At 47.6% G+C, this 17,819-nt stretch overlaps 1 protein-coding gene across 2 annotated transcripts in view; it reads right to left on the minus strand.

Annotated features, from left to right (window-relative positions):
- Nucleotides 1-17,819, minus strand: part of Vgll4 (vestigial like family member 4) — a 109,343-nt gene that overhangs the window by 62,084 nt on the left and 29,440 nt on the right. The window lies entirely within an intron of this gene.

Raw genomic sequence — 17,819 nt, forward strand, 5'->3', positions numbered from 1 at the left:
ACACACACACACACACACACACACACACACACACACACACACACACGGCGGAGGAGGGAGCTGGCTGGAGAGGTGGCTCCGAGCACTGGCTGCTCTTGCAGAACACTTGAGTTCAGTACCCAGCACTCATAAGCACCTGTAACTCCATTTCCATGGGACCTGAGTCCCTCTTCTGGCCTCCATGGGTACTGCATGCAATGGCACACAGACATACATGCTAGCAACAACAACAACAAAAAAGTACAAAAAAAACTTTTTAAAAGTCTGTTTTCCAAACTCATCTGGGAGGTTGTGACCAATCATGGAAACTTTAAAAATGTTCCATGTTCAAATCCAGAGCATCATGGGAGAAAGGAAAGACCTGCCCTAAGTGACTGCTGCAGCCTGGCAGTGTGGTACAAGCCTGTAGCAGTCAGAAACCGAGGGAGAGGAACTGCCACAAGTTCCAAGACCTCTCTGGGCTACTGAGTAAGCTCCGGCACACCTTCCAAAGGCTTCACGGCATTCACTTATTTTGAGATTGAAACAATCCCCTACAGATGTATTCACAAAACACTTAGCAACTTCTCTTCCATGACTCAACATCAGATAAGATGGTTTGTAGGCAATGGTACACCAAGCTCGATCCCAGGGACCGATGTGGTGAAAGGAAAGAACGGACTTCCGAAAAAGTCAAACACAGACGTGCTCGGCCTCCATCCCCCACCCCCACCCCCCCAAAGAGGGAGGTCTCACTTTAAAGCCCTGGCTGTCCTGGAACTCACTATGTAGATCTGACTGACCTCAGACTCACAGGGATCCACCTGCCTCTGCCCATCCAGTGCAGGGATTGAAGCTGTGTGCCACTATGCCTGCTCAGACACGCTCAGCTTTAAATGGCTGGCTTTTTTTCATATTTCTCCACATTGTTCATCAACCCTTGAGGGGTGTTTTCCTTATGTAATGAAGGTGAAGGAGGAAGCTCTCCGCTTTAAAGTTAAAAGGCAAGACAATAATCCCTGGGAGGACATATGTCTTTTTTTAAGAGTTATTTTTATGTTTAATTATGTGTATGTGCATAGTGTGGGGGCTGTGCATGTGATGCAGGTACCTACAGAGTCCAGAACGGTTCTTGGATACCCTGGAGTTAAGAGTTACAGACAGTGGTGAGCTGCCCAATGTTGTGGCTGGGAACTGAACTAAGATCCTCTGTAAGAGCAGAACGTGCTACGAGCCACTCTGTTGTCCCTCTAGCTCCTGTGCATCTTGTTGGTGATGGTGATTTTGTTTTTAAGACCCGGTCTCACTTTATAGTCCAGGTTGGCTTAAACTCATGATTCACCTGCCTCTGTATTGCTGATGCCGAGACTACAACCGTGTGCCACCACATCCAACTGCAGTGTCTTTAAAGCTTAGTAACTAAAGGCAGTACAATTCTAAGCAATTAATAAGACCTTCAAAGGACCAAGATCGAAGCATCTGACTTAAAACACAAAGTTGATAGGGAGCTATGAACATTCAGAACTGCAGAGGTGAATGTCTCTATGGGGTGTGTGTGTGTGTGTGTGTGTGTGTGTGTGTGTGTGTGTTCTTGCTAGTCACAGATTATGTCACATACTAGTATTAGTTTAGTTGGTATCAGATGACCAAAGTAAACTACTTGTGGAAAAGATGAAAACCAAGGGCCAGCTGTAGTCAGTATTAAGTCACACCACAGCATACAATAGGTACTCTACAAATATTGGTTATGGCTCAGCCTCCTGGTGGAACAGAGATGGCGCCATCACCACAGACACAAGCCCAGGCTAACCACTCAATCACTCTGCCTGCCAGAAAGCTCACTACTGAGATAGTCTACATCAGCCAAACCCACGGGTGGCTTAAGAAAAGCCAGGGGTCTGACAGCACTTTCAGATACTTAGAATCAAATGTTCCTACTTGAGCCTTTCAGAGAAGGGAACATTGTATCAAGTTTGGGAAGACTGGGAACACACAGCCCCACTGAGCTATCAGGTCCCCGCCTCCAGTCCCGTCCACTGTTCTCTTTAAAATTCACAGTGGTTCCACATTTAGACAATGGTTTCTGTCTAAAGGTGGTTCCCCATCACCATTCATGCAATTAAAATCAGTCTAAGCTGATTCATGAAAAACAAACAAAAAAAATCCAAAAAAGATTTTAGGAAATGAGCTGGTGTCCAGCATCAACTGAACAGCTGGATATGTGAGAACTCAGGCTTACAGGCATCTCCGAATGTTCACATCCTATGTACATTCCTCAGCAGAGTACGAACAACCATCCAAGACACAGCACGGGCCAAGGCGTTTTCACCTTGACCTATCTTAATACCCACGATGCTGTTGTAAGAGGGAAATCATGTGGTGCCCAGGATAGGACCAGGGCCTCAAGAATGTCAGCCACAGCCCTACAGAGAGTTTTAAGTTAAAACCTTGTGCCAGGCATGCGACACACACCTTTAATCCCAGCACTCAGGAGGCAGAAGCAGGCTGATCTCTGAGTTTGAGGCCAGCCTGGTCTACAAAGTGAGTTCCAGGACAGCCAGAGCTACACAGAGAAACCTCTCAAAATACACACACACACACACACACACACACACACACACACACACCACCACCACCACCACCAATACCCTTGCATTGATGATAAAGGGAAAACACTTAAGACTGACTTCTTTAGGATGCAAAGCTGAAGACCTGGTAGGAGCTCTCCTCTAGGAACCTTGACCAAGGAAGGACTAAGCAGTCCAGGCCATGTTCTCGAGATCCATCCTGCACTTAGGAGCTTTATATAGCGCTCACCTGACAGACTGTGGATAAAGTCCAATCAGCACACAATAGGTCTTCAGCCAAGTTGGTGGCGACCTACTGTGTGAGTTGGAGTCTGTTATCTAAATATAGGAGAAAGAATCAAATTTCTTACTAGTGTGTGTTTCTCTGTCTAGTAGGGGGCTGGAGGGTGAGGGTGGGGTGTCAGATGACAACTCTGTCATCTTTCCTTCCACTTTCCCGTGACCTCTGGAGGGTGAACTTAGATTGGCAGGACATCTTTACCTGAACCATAAGGGAAGGGATAGAATCAAATTTCAAGTGGTCCTAAGTATGGACCAGGTTCATGTAAATTATCTGTTAAGTTCCTTCTATAGCACATACTTCCCAGGAAAGACCCTAATGTGTCAGGCAATTTCTGCGATGTGGAATTGCTTAAACTGACATGTTTTAAAATGTATTGTGTCAAAAATGTTCCATAAAGTATATCATTAACCTATGTCTTAATTTTTGTTCCCTGCAAAACAATACCAGTTCTAAGTACTTCTTTTAACTAACACAGGATCGTTTTGTGCACCGTTGAAAGGGGTTTCACACACATTTGTGAAATTTGGAAAAAAAAACAAAAAAAAAAAACAAAAAAAACAACATAAAACAGCTCTTCAAACAGGATGTAAAATTTCAATACAACATCTCCCTCTAGGGGCCAATTTTAAATCACACTGGCAATTCAGAAAAGTGAAGTCCCCAGTGTAAACTATCTCTCAAACACAATAGCCTCTTGTTTTTACCTAGACAAGTCATAGAAAATGACTCTTAAAAATTTTAAGCCGGGTCTGGTGGTGCAGGCCTTTAATCCCAGCACTTGGGAGGCAGAGGCAGGCGGATTTCTGAGTTCGAGGCCAGCCTGGTCTACCAAGTGAGTTCCAGGACAGCCAGGGCTATACAGAGAAACCCTGTCTCAAAAAACAAAAAACAAAAACAAACAAAAAAAATTTAAAGAGAAAATGACTCTTACCAAATAGTTTCACCTCTATTAAACGTCTCAAAATTAAAACGAAAATACTATTAAGAACAAATTCTATTGGTGACACGTGACAAAAGGGAAGCAGGGTTCAAGAAGAACTCAAGGCAAAAGCAAACTTAATGAGTACATACTCAGAATAGTGGCTTTTTTGGTTTTTTTAGCTTTGTTTTTATTTGACACTTATGGGTGTTTTGCCTGCATGTCAGTGCACCATGTACATGCAGTACCCATGGAGGCCAGAAGAGGGTTCCAGTCCACCAGAACTGGAGTTACAAAGGCTGTGAGCCACCATGTGGGTGCTAGGAATCAAAGCCAGACCTCTCGAAAAGAGACCAGTTGCTCTTCACCGCTGAGCCATCACTCCAGCCTCCTGGTGTTTAAAATAACTAGAAAAAGCCAAGTACAGTGGGGCTAATGCCTATTATCCTAGCACCTGTGACTCTGACCTAAGAAGACTGATATGAGGTCCAGTCCAGAATGGACTGTAGAGGAGAACCCTGTTTCAACCACCACCACCGTCATAATGAATCAGTGCTGCGGGAAGGGAATAAATTACCAACCCCAGAAAGAGCAGTCTCTAGTGAACCCTGTTACATCTACAGTTCTCCATGCCCAACAATGTGCACAGCTGAAAATGACTACTGTGATTTTTGTTTCTACGCATGCGCTGGCCAATTTTATGTCATCTTGACACAGGCTAAAGTTATGTAAGTGGAGAGAAGCCAAACTGAGAGAATGCCTCTGTAAGACTGGCCTGTGGAGCATTTTAAAAATATTGACTGATGTCAGTTAGGGTCCCACCTTCAAGTTCAAAAACATGTCTGTTAATTTCACAGAGCTCCTCTTGTCCCTGTCTTATTATTAACTAGGGGTGCTATCACCACATGCTAGATGAAGCCTGGGGTGTTACCGACCACACGCAATGCACTGGGAAGCTCTCGCGCGTGCGCGCACACATACATCATGCACGTACGCGCACGCGCATGCGCGCGCGCACACACACAATCTAGACAAACGTAATACTTATGCTACTGCCATAAAGTCTAAGCGGATGCTTATTTCCTGGGTTTTCCTCCTTGGACTAAGAACAGCTGTCTGATGCAACCCAAGGGTCTGCTGCCCACTGCCCCAGAGTTGTCACGTCTCCTAAACTGAGGGACATAAGACAAGAGCTTGGAGATGACATTGCATAGTGTGAGGTCTTTGCAAGCCGAGCCCCATTCACAGGAGGGAGGCACCCTGAGCGGCACCCCGGCCCAGTTCCAATCTTAATTCTCACAGACGTATTGTCAAGAGTCAGGTCAGGTCTCTTTTCTTTTTAAGATTTATTTATTTTTATTTTGTGTATATGTGTTTGCGCCTGAGTGTATGCCTGTGTACAACATGCATGCATTGCCTTCAGAGGCCAGAAGAGGGCACCAGGTCCCCGGGGTCTGGAGTAATGGACAGTTGTGAATAGCATGTGAACGCTGAGAACCAAGCCAAGATCCTCTGCAGGAGCCAAAGAGCGCTCTAAACCACGGAGCCATCTCTCTAGGCCCTGTTTTTATTTTTCAATCCTGTCACCTGTATTCAGTACTGTAAGAGAGAAATAAATATTTCTGTTGAAAATACCATTATGCCAGACAATGGCCAATGGTGTTCAAGTCTTTTCACAAAGCGAGCCCAGGTTTTCCGAGAGGGATGTACCAGTGTCACCCTACAGCCACCCCTTCAGTGTTTTTACTGATGCTGTGTTTCTGTGGACACTAACACGGCCACCAGAATTCCATCTACAAGACTGGTGTAGACTGGAACCTGGAAGGCACCTCAGAGAGTAAAGGCGCTGGCTGCCCAATCTGACAACCTGAGTTCAATCCCAGGACGCCATATGGTGGAAGGACAGCACCAGCTCTGGCTCACTGTGTGTAACTATGACAGACGTCACGGTGTTTAGAGTCAGTTGTTGTAATCCACAACTGTCACCCCAGCACATAAGAGCCCGAGATAGAAAGAGTAGATGTTTTAGGCTAGCCTGGGCTACACTCTAACCCTGTTCCTAAAACACAAAGGAAGGAGGGGTGGTTTTTCCACCCACTGGAACCAGTCAGGAGCCTTCTAAGCCATGCACTGTCCAGTCCCCAATTCTATAGCTAGGCCCAAGGAACTCCAAGCAGATGAGGTGTGGATTTACAAGTACACACACACCACAGACAGTTTTAAAACACTTCTCTTAGAGCAGTGGGTCTCAACCTTCCCAATGATGCAACACTATTAAAGGTTTCTCATGCTGATGGTGACCCAAGCATAAAATGATTTTTGTTACTACTTCATAACTGTTATTTTGCTACTGTGATGACTATTAATGCAAATATTATCTGTGTTTCTGATGGTCTTGGGCAACCCCTGAACTACTGGCCTAGTGGGAAGCTCCTGGCTGCAAGCCCAGCCTTACAGGTGCAGTGCTCTTTACTACCACTAGAGGGCACTGTGAGCCAACCTAAAACACCACATTCCCCTACACTTAAGCCTTCAGTAGTTCTTTACATGGAAGGGCACACTTTACATGGAAGGGCCTGTCATCTTAGGTAGGTTTCCTAGCTCAGAGGCATCTAGAACTGATACAACACACACACACACACACACACACACACACACACACACTTCATCTGGGAACTGGGCTTAGCAGGCTCTCCTGCTGACCTGCCCCTCCCAGAAGCTGTTGGTCCCAAGGTAGAGAATTTCCAGTCTTCTCTGGCTACACTAAGTGGGGTCACTGTCTCTTTACAGCTGTACCCCTCAAGTGTTGGCCTCCTATTCACACCTCCAGTCTCTCTTTACATCACTTTCCCCAGAACCTAACAACAACAACACCTGGCACTGCTCGGTGGTCCACAGATATTTTCTGAGAACAAACTGGAACAGAGACCTCTAAATCTAATCTGGGTACTGAGGGAAGCAGGAGAGGCCACCAGGCCCCAGAGGTAGCGAGTGTTTCCGATTGAGTCCAGGATTCTGAAAAGGGGCCCCTGTCTTCTACACCCTATGGCTCCTGATGCTTTAAACAGAAAGCAGAGATGGTCAAGTGAACATCATGACTCTGTAGCTTATTTCTGGCATTAAAAAAAAAAGTTTTTCCCTAGGTTCATGATACATAAAGAAGGAGAGACTAATAGAGCAGATTTCTCAAGGCCTATAGCAGACAGATGAGGTACATAAGCCATACGAAGTTCAGAATGATTCAATGCCACCTGGGGTGGCCGTGCCCTGAAGTTTGAAGTGTATGGCTAGTATCCAGCACAGCCAGGACGCTGGAGAACAATGAGGTCCCCATATTACAGGGCAGACTGTGTCAGCTCCTGGCTTTCTGTGTTTGCTGCAGTGAGAACATAATCCTGTAGGGGTCAGAGAGAGTCCAGCGGTGTCCGGCTCTCAAGGAGTGGAGGACTTCACCCCAGATCTCACATGTGGGCTCCCAGCACAGGGGAGCAAGCTCTTACCACAGTGGCCTCATAGCCAGCCACAAGTCTAGAATCATCTCACAGCTACGTGACACATGAGATAGCCTTGAAAACACAGTAGGTCTCCTGTGCCCCCATACCACCATCAGTGCTGGAGATGTGGGACAGGGCCTGCCTACAGCATGCTAGTCAAGCACTTCCCACTGAGCCACATTTCCTAAGCTAGAGGTTCTGAGCAGGTTTTGAAAACCATAATGGACGCGGCCCTGGTGAGGAAAGCCGACTCTTCAGAAAGAGCAGTCAGGGTGTCATCATAGAAGACTGAGCCCAGAAGGACAAACAGAAGGAAGATGCCAAGGACACTGCGGGCGGCACCAGAGGCAGAAAGCAGGACACCCGGCCTGCTTTCAATCTCAGGCTTCCTGGTAAAGGAGCCCTAAACATAGGAAAGATTGGGCTTACATTACAGCCCGGCTCTGACACTCGGCTGCTTGGTCTCCATCAAGTAACTGCACAACTGCTGACTTCCGGGTACGTAAATGAGCATGGCAGAACCCCGCCCCCAATCATGCAGGGCTACCTAGGGCCAGACGGGTGGATTCAGAGCTAGGGCTCTTCTTGCACAATGGTTTCCTCATGTTCCATAAAGGATGCCAAGTCTGTTAGGGTGATAGGCCTGCCCTGCCCCCAGCCCCAGAGAACTTCAAACAGAACCAGCCATAAAAAAAGGGGGAGAAAAAGAGCGGGAACAAAGGTCTCGTCACTGCCCGTTTAACGGCTTTCCTAACGCTCGGGTGGAGTTAACCCTCAGGTAGATTGCACAGAAAAATGTGAGATTACTGCTCTGAAAAGCTGCCAGCTGTCCAGAACTCACACGATCACCCATCTGTCACTTAAGGAGACAGTAGTAATGGAGGGTACACCTCCCTTCATGACTTCCTTCTGGCCCAGCCTCTCCTCCTCTCTCTGGTCCTCTGGAAAGGCCCCTGTAGACTAGAGTACAGAACAGCAGGTCCTTCCCATTGCCGCCCTACCTGCACCTGTCTAAAACCCGAGTTCTGGGAACTCCTCTTTCTCCTGAGCCTCCACCGGCACCGGGGTGTAATCTCGACACAGAATGCTGGTGCATATAACAGCGGTGACCGCCACCTTCTGGCTGGGTTACAGAGTTCTTCATACTACAGGAGAGCACATAGCACTCTGCTTTCCTTACAAACCAAGAAAGACAGAGAGAAAAACAGACAGGCCAAGAGACAGTGCCAAGAGAGTATCGATCATAACAGACACAGAATGCTGACTTGCACTCCTGGTAGGTTAGCTCTGCAGCCAGTTTGCCATTAGCTGCAAGTTCTGTGTCCCTCTGAAGGGCACACGGAGTGACATACGGCTACCTGGGATGAGGGACTGGTTGCACACAAATCTGGATGAGGCCAGTCCCGGGAACAGTGGTCATAAGGGACTTCACTCGCCCAAGTTTCAGGGAGGATCCTGTTACTTGTGAATGTCTCTACCGTTCACTCTGTCTGAAATGGTTACTCAAGGCTCCCGGCTACAGTGTCCCGAATAAGCATTCCCACTGCGCCCACTGCCCGAGGGAACGATGACCCCAATGCTTCCAGTTCACATTACACCCAAATAAAAGCCTCCTCCCATGTGCTCTTCTGTAAAGCACGCGGTAAGGAAGGGGAAAGAGAAAGCTCAGCCTGTGTGGGCAAGCTCGGGGCATCCCCTCCCCAAAGCCGTAACCAAGCCGCCAAATTTAGACACAGCTGCCACCAAAGCTCTGGGTAACAGTTTCTAGCTTGGCTCTGGAAACACCAAGAAGGGGGTTACCCTCCCCCACCCCGTGTCCTCCCAGGGAAGGCTGACACATACGGCAACCATTTCCCTCCAATCACTGAGCCAGGAGCACCCTTCCACACCCTCGGCAGATCACGGCTGCATGCCTGCTTTCAGTAGCATGACTAATTAAGACGAAAATAAAAACAAAAACTGGCTGCCAGTTTAATATGCCAGGAAGGCCGCAGAGAACAAGAAGGCGGGAATTCATTCGGCCTGGATCTCTCACTTCACCGGCCCGGCATGTGGCCAAGGACTCTTCATCAAAGAGAAAACTCACGTCCTCAGTTTCCCCCTTGTGAATGCACATTTAATGTTCAACAAGAAAGTGAACTTGGTGAGCAAGGTGGTCAAAGTACACTCATGAAATTTGCAACAGCCTGCTGTGTACATGAAAGTAATTTAAAAGAGTTCAAAGTCGGGCAAATACCTAAACTTTCAGGAGGAGGTAGCTGAGTCCGGCAGCAAGATCATAACACGCGACGCACCCGACCCTGCCCGCATGCCTTGGTCACAAACTCATCCTAAACAGGATCAAACTGTACATGAAAGTCTGGAACGAACCAAGCCCAGGGCACAGACAACTTTCATGTCTTCAAGAGCTATGTGCCGACTTTGGTCACAGAGTTAGACAGGGCCTGTGGACAGAGAGACGCTGCCTCCACTCTGGCTCTGCAGAGGGAGAGAAGAAAATTCCCACCCCACTGGCCTGGAAGCTTTTAGGGTCTGGACAGAGAGAATGCAAAGCCCGTGTTACAAGAACTACAAACACACACTCAAGGGCCAAGGAGGGAGAAGGCCTACTCTGTGCAGGGACTTGGGTGTGGATTTCATAACTAAAATGGCATTTGTCCAAGACCTTAACAGACTTGCAGAGCAGGGTTGAGGAGCAAGTTTTCGGAGATGGAGAGCCTCATTGATGAAGCACGTATGCTAACTCACAGTCCTGTCCCAGGAAGCTGGGCGAGTGGGTTAGCAAGCATTACTGAGAACCCAGGGCTGGCGGCAGATGCATAGACAGCCTGGACTCCGTACAGAGACCTCAGCTCAATAAAAGCCACAAGAGGGGGCTGAAGAGATGGCTTGTGGTTAAGAGCGCATACACACACACACACACACACACACACACACACACACACACGATAAATAAATAACTCTTTAAAAAATAAAATAAAAACCACAAGAAGTTACTGAAAGCACAAAGGGAGCCCTAAAGGCCTAGTGCTGGAGGTGAGAATGATGGACCTGATGAGGATACAGGCTCAGGTATTTAACCTCCTCCCTCCACCTCTAGAAAATGAAGATAACACCTGGCTGGTCAGTCTCCCTTGATGCCATCAGTGTTTCACAGCATCTAAAACAACCTGCTGTAACCCTGCAGGTTTTATCTCCCAGGGAGCAAGCTGGGGTCCAGCCAGGCTGTTTGCCCCAACATGCTGCCCGCCCAGTGCTGATGGCAGCAGACCCCACAATGCCAGGTGCCCTGCTCTCTACACGCCTGTCACTCTCAGGCCACTTCCTTCCCTCAGCGCCTCGGTGTGCTATCCTGCAACTGTTCATGCTAGTTTCAAATTCTGAGTTAACCATGCAGGTGTCTGCATGTCTCCATCTCCGAGGGTCCTTCTGTGCAACTGCTATTTTTATTTAGTTAGTTGTCTAGTTATGTATTTATTAAAGAGGAAGTGTAGGGCCGAAGAGATGACTCAGTTAAGAGCAGTTGTTGCTCTTGGGGAAGACCTGGGTTTGGTTCTCAGAACCTACATGGCAGCTCACAACAGTGTGTAACTTCAGTTCTAGGGGATGTGACACTCTCTTCTGACCTCCTCAGACACCAGACACACATGTCGTGCACATACATACACGTAGGCAAAATACTCATAGACATAAATTTTTTTTAAATCTTAAAAAAAAATCTTTAAAAGGGGGGAGAACTTGACCAACGTAATTCTGTGCATGTTTGAAATATAACAAAACCAAGTCTGTACAATTAATACGTTCATAAAAAACTGAATGGGGCTGGGTTGAAACCGCAGCTGAGTGAATGTTTCTGCCTTCTTTTTGTGAAACTACACCTGTCCTTGGTCCTCTCTATAATTTTTATTTTTATTTTGTAGTTTTGTATACGGGGAGGGTGGGACAGAAGTATCAGGTCCCCAGGAGCTGGAGTTATATTCAATTTTAAGCCACTCGACATGGCACAGGGCACTGAACTCCCACCTGCCCATCTTTTAAAACTGGTGTATAAATCAGACATGGCATCTTAGAAGAAACTTCCCAGTACCATGGGATGCCTGCTGGCTCTGACCTCGTATGTCCAAGCTATCCTTTCTCCCTCCTCCCTCCACTCCTTCCAGTGAGATGATGCCTCTCTGAGTCTCACCTTTGGGGCCCTCGCTCCTTGCTGAGGAGACCAAGGAGAGGAACGAAGCCAAGACCTCATGCAGCACCGTGGGCCAGGTGAGCTGCAAACGCCACTGGAGAAAAATGTGATTCCAACAGGCAGGGCTTGTCTCAGCAGGGGAATCAGAGCCACTGGCGGAGGCGGTGGCGGACATTCTAAAGGCCGTGGGAGTCTGCCAAGTAGAACCAGGGTACAGTCCTGCTTGGAAGGAGACGCCTCAAAAACCAGTATCTCAACAACACAAACATTCTAACACCTTCCTAAAGTGACGCAAACATCTCAGTTCAATGACGTGGACATTACCACACAGTGCAGTTTTCCTATCAGAAGCAGCTTCGGGGCTAACGAGGTCAGCCAGTGGTTGAAATCTTCACTGTACAGGCATAAGAACCTGAGTTCAGATCTCCAGCACGGACAGAAAGACCAGGAGGGCGTGGTGACCTGCCTGAAATGCCAATGCTCAGAGGAGCTGGGATCCCCAGGGCAGGCTGACTAGTTAAGCTAGTCAAATCCAGGAGATCTAGGTTCAGTAAATAAAGGGGAAATTGATCAAAGAAAGATACTGATCAACATCTGGCCTCTTCACATGCATGCACATACATGCATGCATGCGCACACACACATACACACACACCACACAAGCACACGAAGATCTCATTGCTACAAACTCTTATGTATCTGAGCTTTTCTGGAACAGAACATTAATTAATCCTTGTCAGCTCAAAGTTCCCATATAAAAATATCTCCAATTACTTAGAAGATGGCCACAGAATCAGTACTTTCACAAGGAGTTGCCACAGCACAGAGGAACATCACAGAATAAGCAGCCTTCCTTGGACCTCCTTGCCATTATCCCCAACCCTGGCCATCACGAGGGGATCTGTTATCTCAGTCCAGGGTGACCATGAGCCACCCTGTCCCAAATTTTCCAAACCAGGTCTATCTTCATGCACTATTCCAAACATAGTGTGTCCAAGCACAGCTAAAAATGCTTGTATTGCTTTTTAAAAATGTTTGTGCTTATTATCTGTGTGGATGTGTGTGTGGATATGTGTGGCCAGGGATGCTATGTGGTGTGTGATCCCAGCACACAAGAGGAGAAGCAGGAGGATCAAGAGTTCAAGGCCATCCTTGGCTACATAGTAATTCTGAAGCCAACCTGGGGTATGCTAGACCCGGACTCAAAGGGGAATCAAAAAACAACCACAGAAAGATACTATGTGAAATATTCATTACAGTATTCCTTTTTGGTTTCTGTGCGTTTTCAGTCTTATATTTGAGACAGTTTCCCATAGTCCAGGCTGGCCTTGAACTCCTGATCTTCCTGCTTCTAGCTCCTCCTCAGTGCTGAGATTACAAGTATGCTCCGCCACACGATACTAGGAGAAGCTCAGCATCTAAAGAGAACAAACTATAGCACATGAGTAAGAACTATTTAAACATTGGGCTATATAGGCAGGGGCATTGCTCTGTGGGTCAAAGCTCTGGAGTGCAAGCCAGAAGACAGATTTAACTCCAGAGACTCCTGTAAAACGTGGCACGCAGTAGCGTACATCTGCAATCCCAGCACTCCTGCGGAAGGATGGGAGGTGGAGACAGGGGGATCGGAGCGAAGCTCATAGGCCTGGAGCACTCAGCTCCATAGCAGAAGCCAGAGACCCTGACTCAGCGAGGTGGAAGCACAGAACAGACCTCTGAAAACTGTCCTCTGACCTCCGCAGGTGCTGTGGCATGTGCCCCCTCCCCACCACACATAGAATAAGTCCATAAAGGAAAACAGATCTTAACTCTAATTGAACAGTTACATCACAGGTCAGCATGTGCTTGTCTACCTCTCCTCATACTTCTGCAGTCTCTGCCCTTGCTCACTCTTTCCTCATGTTCTTTTAAGAGCAACCAGAGGTTTTTTTTTGTTTGTTTTGTTTTTTTTAAAGATGCTCCATAGTTACCTTTTTTTATAAATGACATTTCTGACAAAAACGGAGTTCTAACCACTGCTTGCCAAAATTAAAGAAATGCTCACATCCGCATCTGTTCAGATCCCGACACGCCTCACTCCCACTCCACCCCCACCCCACGGCCCTGCTGATGCCACCGGGCACCATGAAGCCTGCCCACACCCAGAGGTGAGAAAGCGCTACGTGGGCGAAACACCAGCTGAGCAGCTGGAAGGTGCAACCAACTCGGGTCCATCCCTGTGCATATTAACCGTCAGCGGAGGATCAGAATCCTAGCCTAGATGCTGCTCCAGCGGTGGGTCAGAGTGGGAGACAAGGAAGGTCCCTGTAAGAGGGTGCACTTGAAGGGAGCACACGAAGACACCTGCACATAAAGTTACAGGGATTTGTAAAGGCAGAACTTTCTGAGCTGTAAAAGGGCATCAGCAAAGGCCCCGAGGCCCTGGGGAAGATACTTATCTGTGTGGCAGAGAAGTCAACTTAGCCCAGAGATCACCTGGGGCCTCTGGCATTGCCTCTGTGTGGGACAGGCAGCTAAGGGAAGCTTCTGGGCGTCCCACAGGAAGATTCTGAGCAGGAGCTACACAATCTGATCGACATTTCTAAAGTAGCGTGTGTTGAGTCCTGAGGGAAAGGGCATAGGATCAGAAGCAATCATGCAGGCAAGAGGTGCTTTATGAAAACATGAGTGCCAGCAACGGGGGCAGGCAAAGGTGGCCAGGTTTGGGACATATGCAAAAGCAGAGCCAGCAAATTTGCCAGTTGTAAGAGCGGACCTCTGTTAACAACAGCAATTGAAAAAACAAAAAAACAAAACTTCAATTCATTTATATGTACATAAATGAGCGTTTGCCTGAATGTGTATATGTGCACTATGGGTACAGTGCCTGGGGAGGCCAGAAGAGGGTGCCACATCCCCTGAAACTGGAGTTACAAACAGTTGTGAACAGCCGCATGGGTGCTAGGAATTGAACCCGGGCTCCCTGCCAGAGCTGCAAGTGCTCCTAACCACTGAGCTATCTCTCCAGCCCGATGGGTGGGTCAGCAACACTGTTGAATGCATACTTGTATCACCGGTACTCACGCTGAAAGGAGGGTAGAAGAGCTGAAGCCTGGACACCTCTGCTCTACCAGGTCACCTTCAGAAAGTACAGAAAGCGTTGGGGACGCATTTGGTAGTAGGGTGTACACTGTAGCTACCCTTGAATTTGAAATCCTCTGGCCTTGGCCTCCCTAGTGTTGGGAATGACAGGTGGCTCCACCACGCCCAACCTCCCCTCCCTTCTTTGCTTCTTTCACTGAGCAACTCCCATTGCTCTAAGCAACAATCCCTGCAGAAAGGAGCCACGGGCATCCCTACAGACTCTCTCTGGACCACGGCTACATACTGAACCTGCATTCTGGATACATGTACTCATCCTGCATCTCCAACACACTTGGAGCTACTCTCAGCCACTCACCTCCACCAATATCTGTTGCGATGGCCAGAGGCATGTGGCTGGAGACAGAAGCCATAGCTGGTACCCCTTTCTGTAGCAACAAAGGGCAGGTACCATCCCTCCGTCTTGCATAACATTATCACATGTTTCATCTTCAGAATGCGTCACTTCAATCTGCTTAAAGGTAGAGAGGGTGCTGCCTGTACTTTGACGGAATCCTGCATACCTCTTATCTGTTGGCTTTATCTTCCCTACTAAGCTGCACGATCAGGCAGGGTCATTTTGATTTGTCTTAACGTAACTCCTGTATATTGCCAGCAGACAGATGCAGCACACAGAAGGGCCACGATGAATACTCACACTGGACTAGGCTGCGCCTCAGTGGTAGAGCATCTGCCTGACATGCACAATGTCCATGGAAACCAACAGAACAGAACAGGAGATACCACGGCAGGAGATGCCAAGCGAGGCCACAGGAGGAAGCCCAGAGTGGAAGCCGGGTGAGGAGGGTTAATTCTAGAGCTTGACACCAACACTGGCTTGCCATCTGATTCCAGAACAAAGGCTCCCTGCAAACAGAACTCTCCTGACTTGTGTCCTTGTGGTATCAAGGTCCTATCTTTTGTTTGTTTGTTTATTTGGTTGGTTGGTGTTGGTTTGTTTGTTTCGTTTTGTTTGAGACAGGTTCTCACTCTACACCTCTGGCTGTCCTGGAACTCACTATATAGACCTGGCTGGCTTCAAACTCAATACACCCCGATGCCTCTTCTCCCCACGTGCTGGGATTAAAGGTCTGCACTACCGTCTTGATTTCCTGTCTTTAAAGTATAGGAAACAACACATTTCTTTAAGATAAGGAGAGAAAGCAAGACAGGAAAAGGGGGGGGGGAAGGAAAGTAAGAAATCAGACTACACCAATGCAGTTTTCAAGTCACTCGGAAGGCAGACACAGGAGAATTCACCTACACAGTGAATTCCATGCCATACAGGGCTACCTAGTGAGCGCCTCAAAAAAACAAATAAGGAAGAATGTGTGTGGGGGGAGAGCGGGGAGGGGAGATCTGTACTGGTGTTAAACCTCTGGGCTTGGGGGGGGGAGAGCGGGGAGGGGAGATCTGTACTGGTGTTAAACCTCTGGGCTTGAACTCTGTGCAGGTGTGAAGATCAGAGGCCAACTCACAGAATTCAGTTCTCCTCTCCATGTGAGTCCCAGGGGTAATACTCAAGTCCTCAGGTTTGGCAGCAAGAACGTTTACCTGCTGAGCCATCTTGTTGGCCCAATAAAAATTTCCCCCAAGTCAGTAAGAAGAGCAAACTCTAACCATAAAAAGTACAGTAAGTGCAAAATCCTAATAACGGTCCTTAGTCATCATCATCAAATATCCCCCACTGCCCGTCAGTACATGTGTGATTTCTTACAACTCTAGCCCGGTTGATTTGTTTAAACCAGCGTCACCACACGCTCATGAGTCAGGAATTAGTCCATCAGTGACTGACTCCAACATCACTAGGTGACAAGAATCTGTCTGCTTCATTAATAATCATTTGGGACTGCTGCTGGGCTTGTGGTTCACACAGACTGAGCCATCATGACACGGTACACACTGCTGCTGGGCTTGTGGTTCACACAGACTGAGCCATCACCATGCACAACATACATTTGTCATTACATGGCTGTTTCTTTCCAGCTCATCTTCCATGAAGCCACTTTCTAAACCTCTGCTGTCAACTCAATGCCAAGCAAGCACTTGAGCAGGCAAAACCTCCATGTTGTCTGTTTGGTTCTGCAGAACCCAGGGCCCTGCCCCTGCCATCACAGTTGCGTCCCATCAGCCCCAGACCTCATTTCCTTTCTCTCTCCATCCAACCTATAGCCTCCCATATTTAAGAGAAAGATAATTGCTATATTACCCAGGCTGGCCTTAAAAGTCCTGATCTCAAGTAATCCTCCTGCCTCAGCTTCCAAGAAGCCATGATAATGGGTGCAAGCCACAGTACCCAGGTGCATGGCAGATTCTTTATATTTAAAATAAGACATGTTGCTGGGCGTGGTGGTGCACGCCTTTAATCCCAGCACTCGGGAGGCAGAGGCAGGCGGATTTCTGAGTTCGAGGCCAGCCTGGTCTACAAAGTGAAACCCTGTCTCAGAAAACCAAAAAAAAAAAAAAAAAAAAAGACATGTTTCCAGCACAACACGCTTATCCTTCCAGTGTCTCCAGCTCTGGGTGAGAAGGCGCTCAATCAGCTGAGCTGCAGAGGTCCCTTCTGAATGTGTGCACGTGGGTGCTACTAAATGTGCTGTAACTGGGGACCCAGCATGAAGTGTGAACATCCATGCCCCAGACAGGTTTTCAATCTGTGTTATATACAAGTAAGACCATTATACTTCTATTAAACAGTAGTAAAAGTCACTTTATTTTTCTGAGATTAAAGTGGACATGAATACTACTTCTGTCAACTTCCTATACCATTTTCCCACATCCTTGGTGGCAGGAAAGTATGTAAAAGTGTGAAAGTGAATTAAAGACAGTAAGTGAAAGAGGGCCCAAGACCTTAGCACAATTCACTCCATAGTGGAAGTACCATCCGGCACATAAAGGAAAATGAAGATCTAATCCATCAAAGTCGCAAATTCTGGGACAATCTCTAACCTTGCTTTTTAGCTTCTGTAGTTCTGCTTCTGGTTAACTGTTCTTATTAACTGAAGTATGTCAACCAAGACATGGTTTTTGTGTTTAAAAGCTCCTCCTGAGATGTAGTTGCCCATCGCCTAAGAAAGACCCACATCGGAGCGGTCGTCTCTGGAGGACCCTACGCAACAGTAACTAGGATCCATCCTGCAACCTGGATCCATCCTGTAACCTGGATCCACCCTGTAACCAGGATCCATCCTGTAACCTGGATCCATCCTGTAACCTGGATCCCTCCTGTAACCTGGATCCATCCTGTAAC

Source organism: Mus pahari, chromosome 2 (genome assembly GCF_900095145.1).
Source record: "Mus pahari chromosome 2, PAHARI_EIJ_v1.1, whole genome shotgun sequence".
Taxonomy (NCBI): Eukaryota; Metazoa; Chordata; class Mammalia; order Rodentia; family Muridae; genus Mus; species Mus pahari.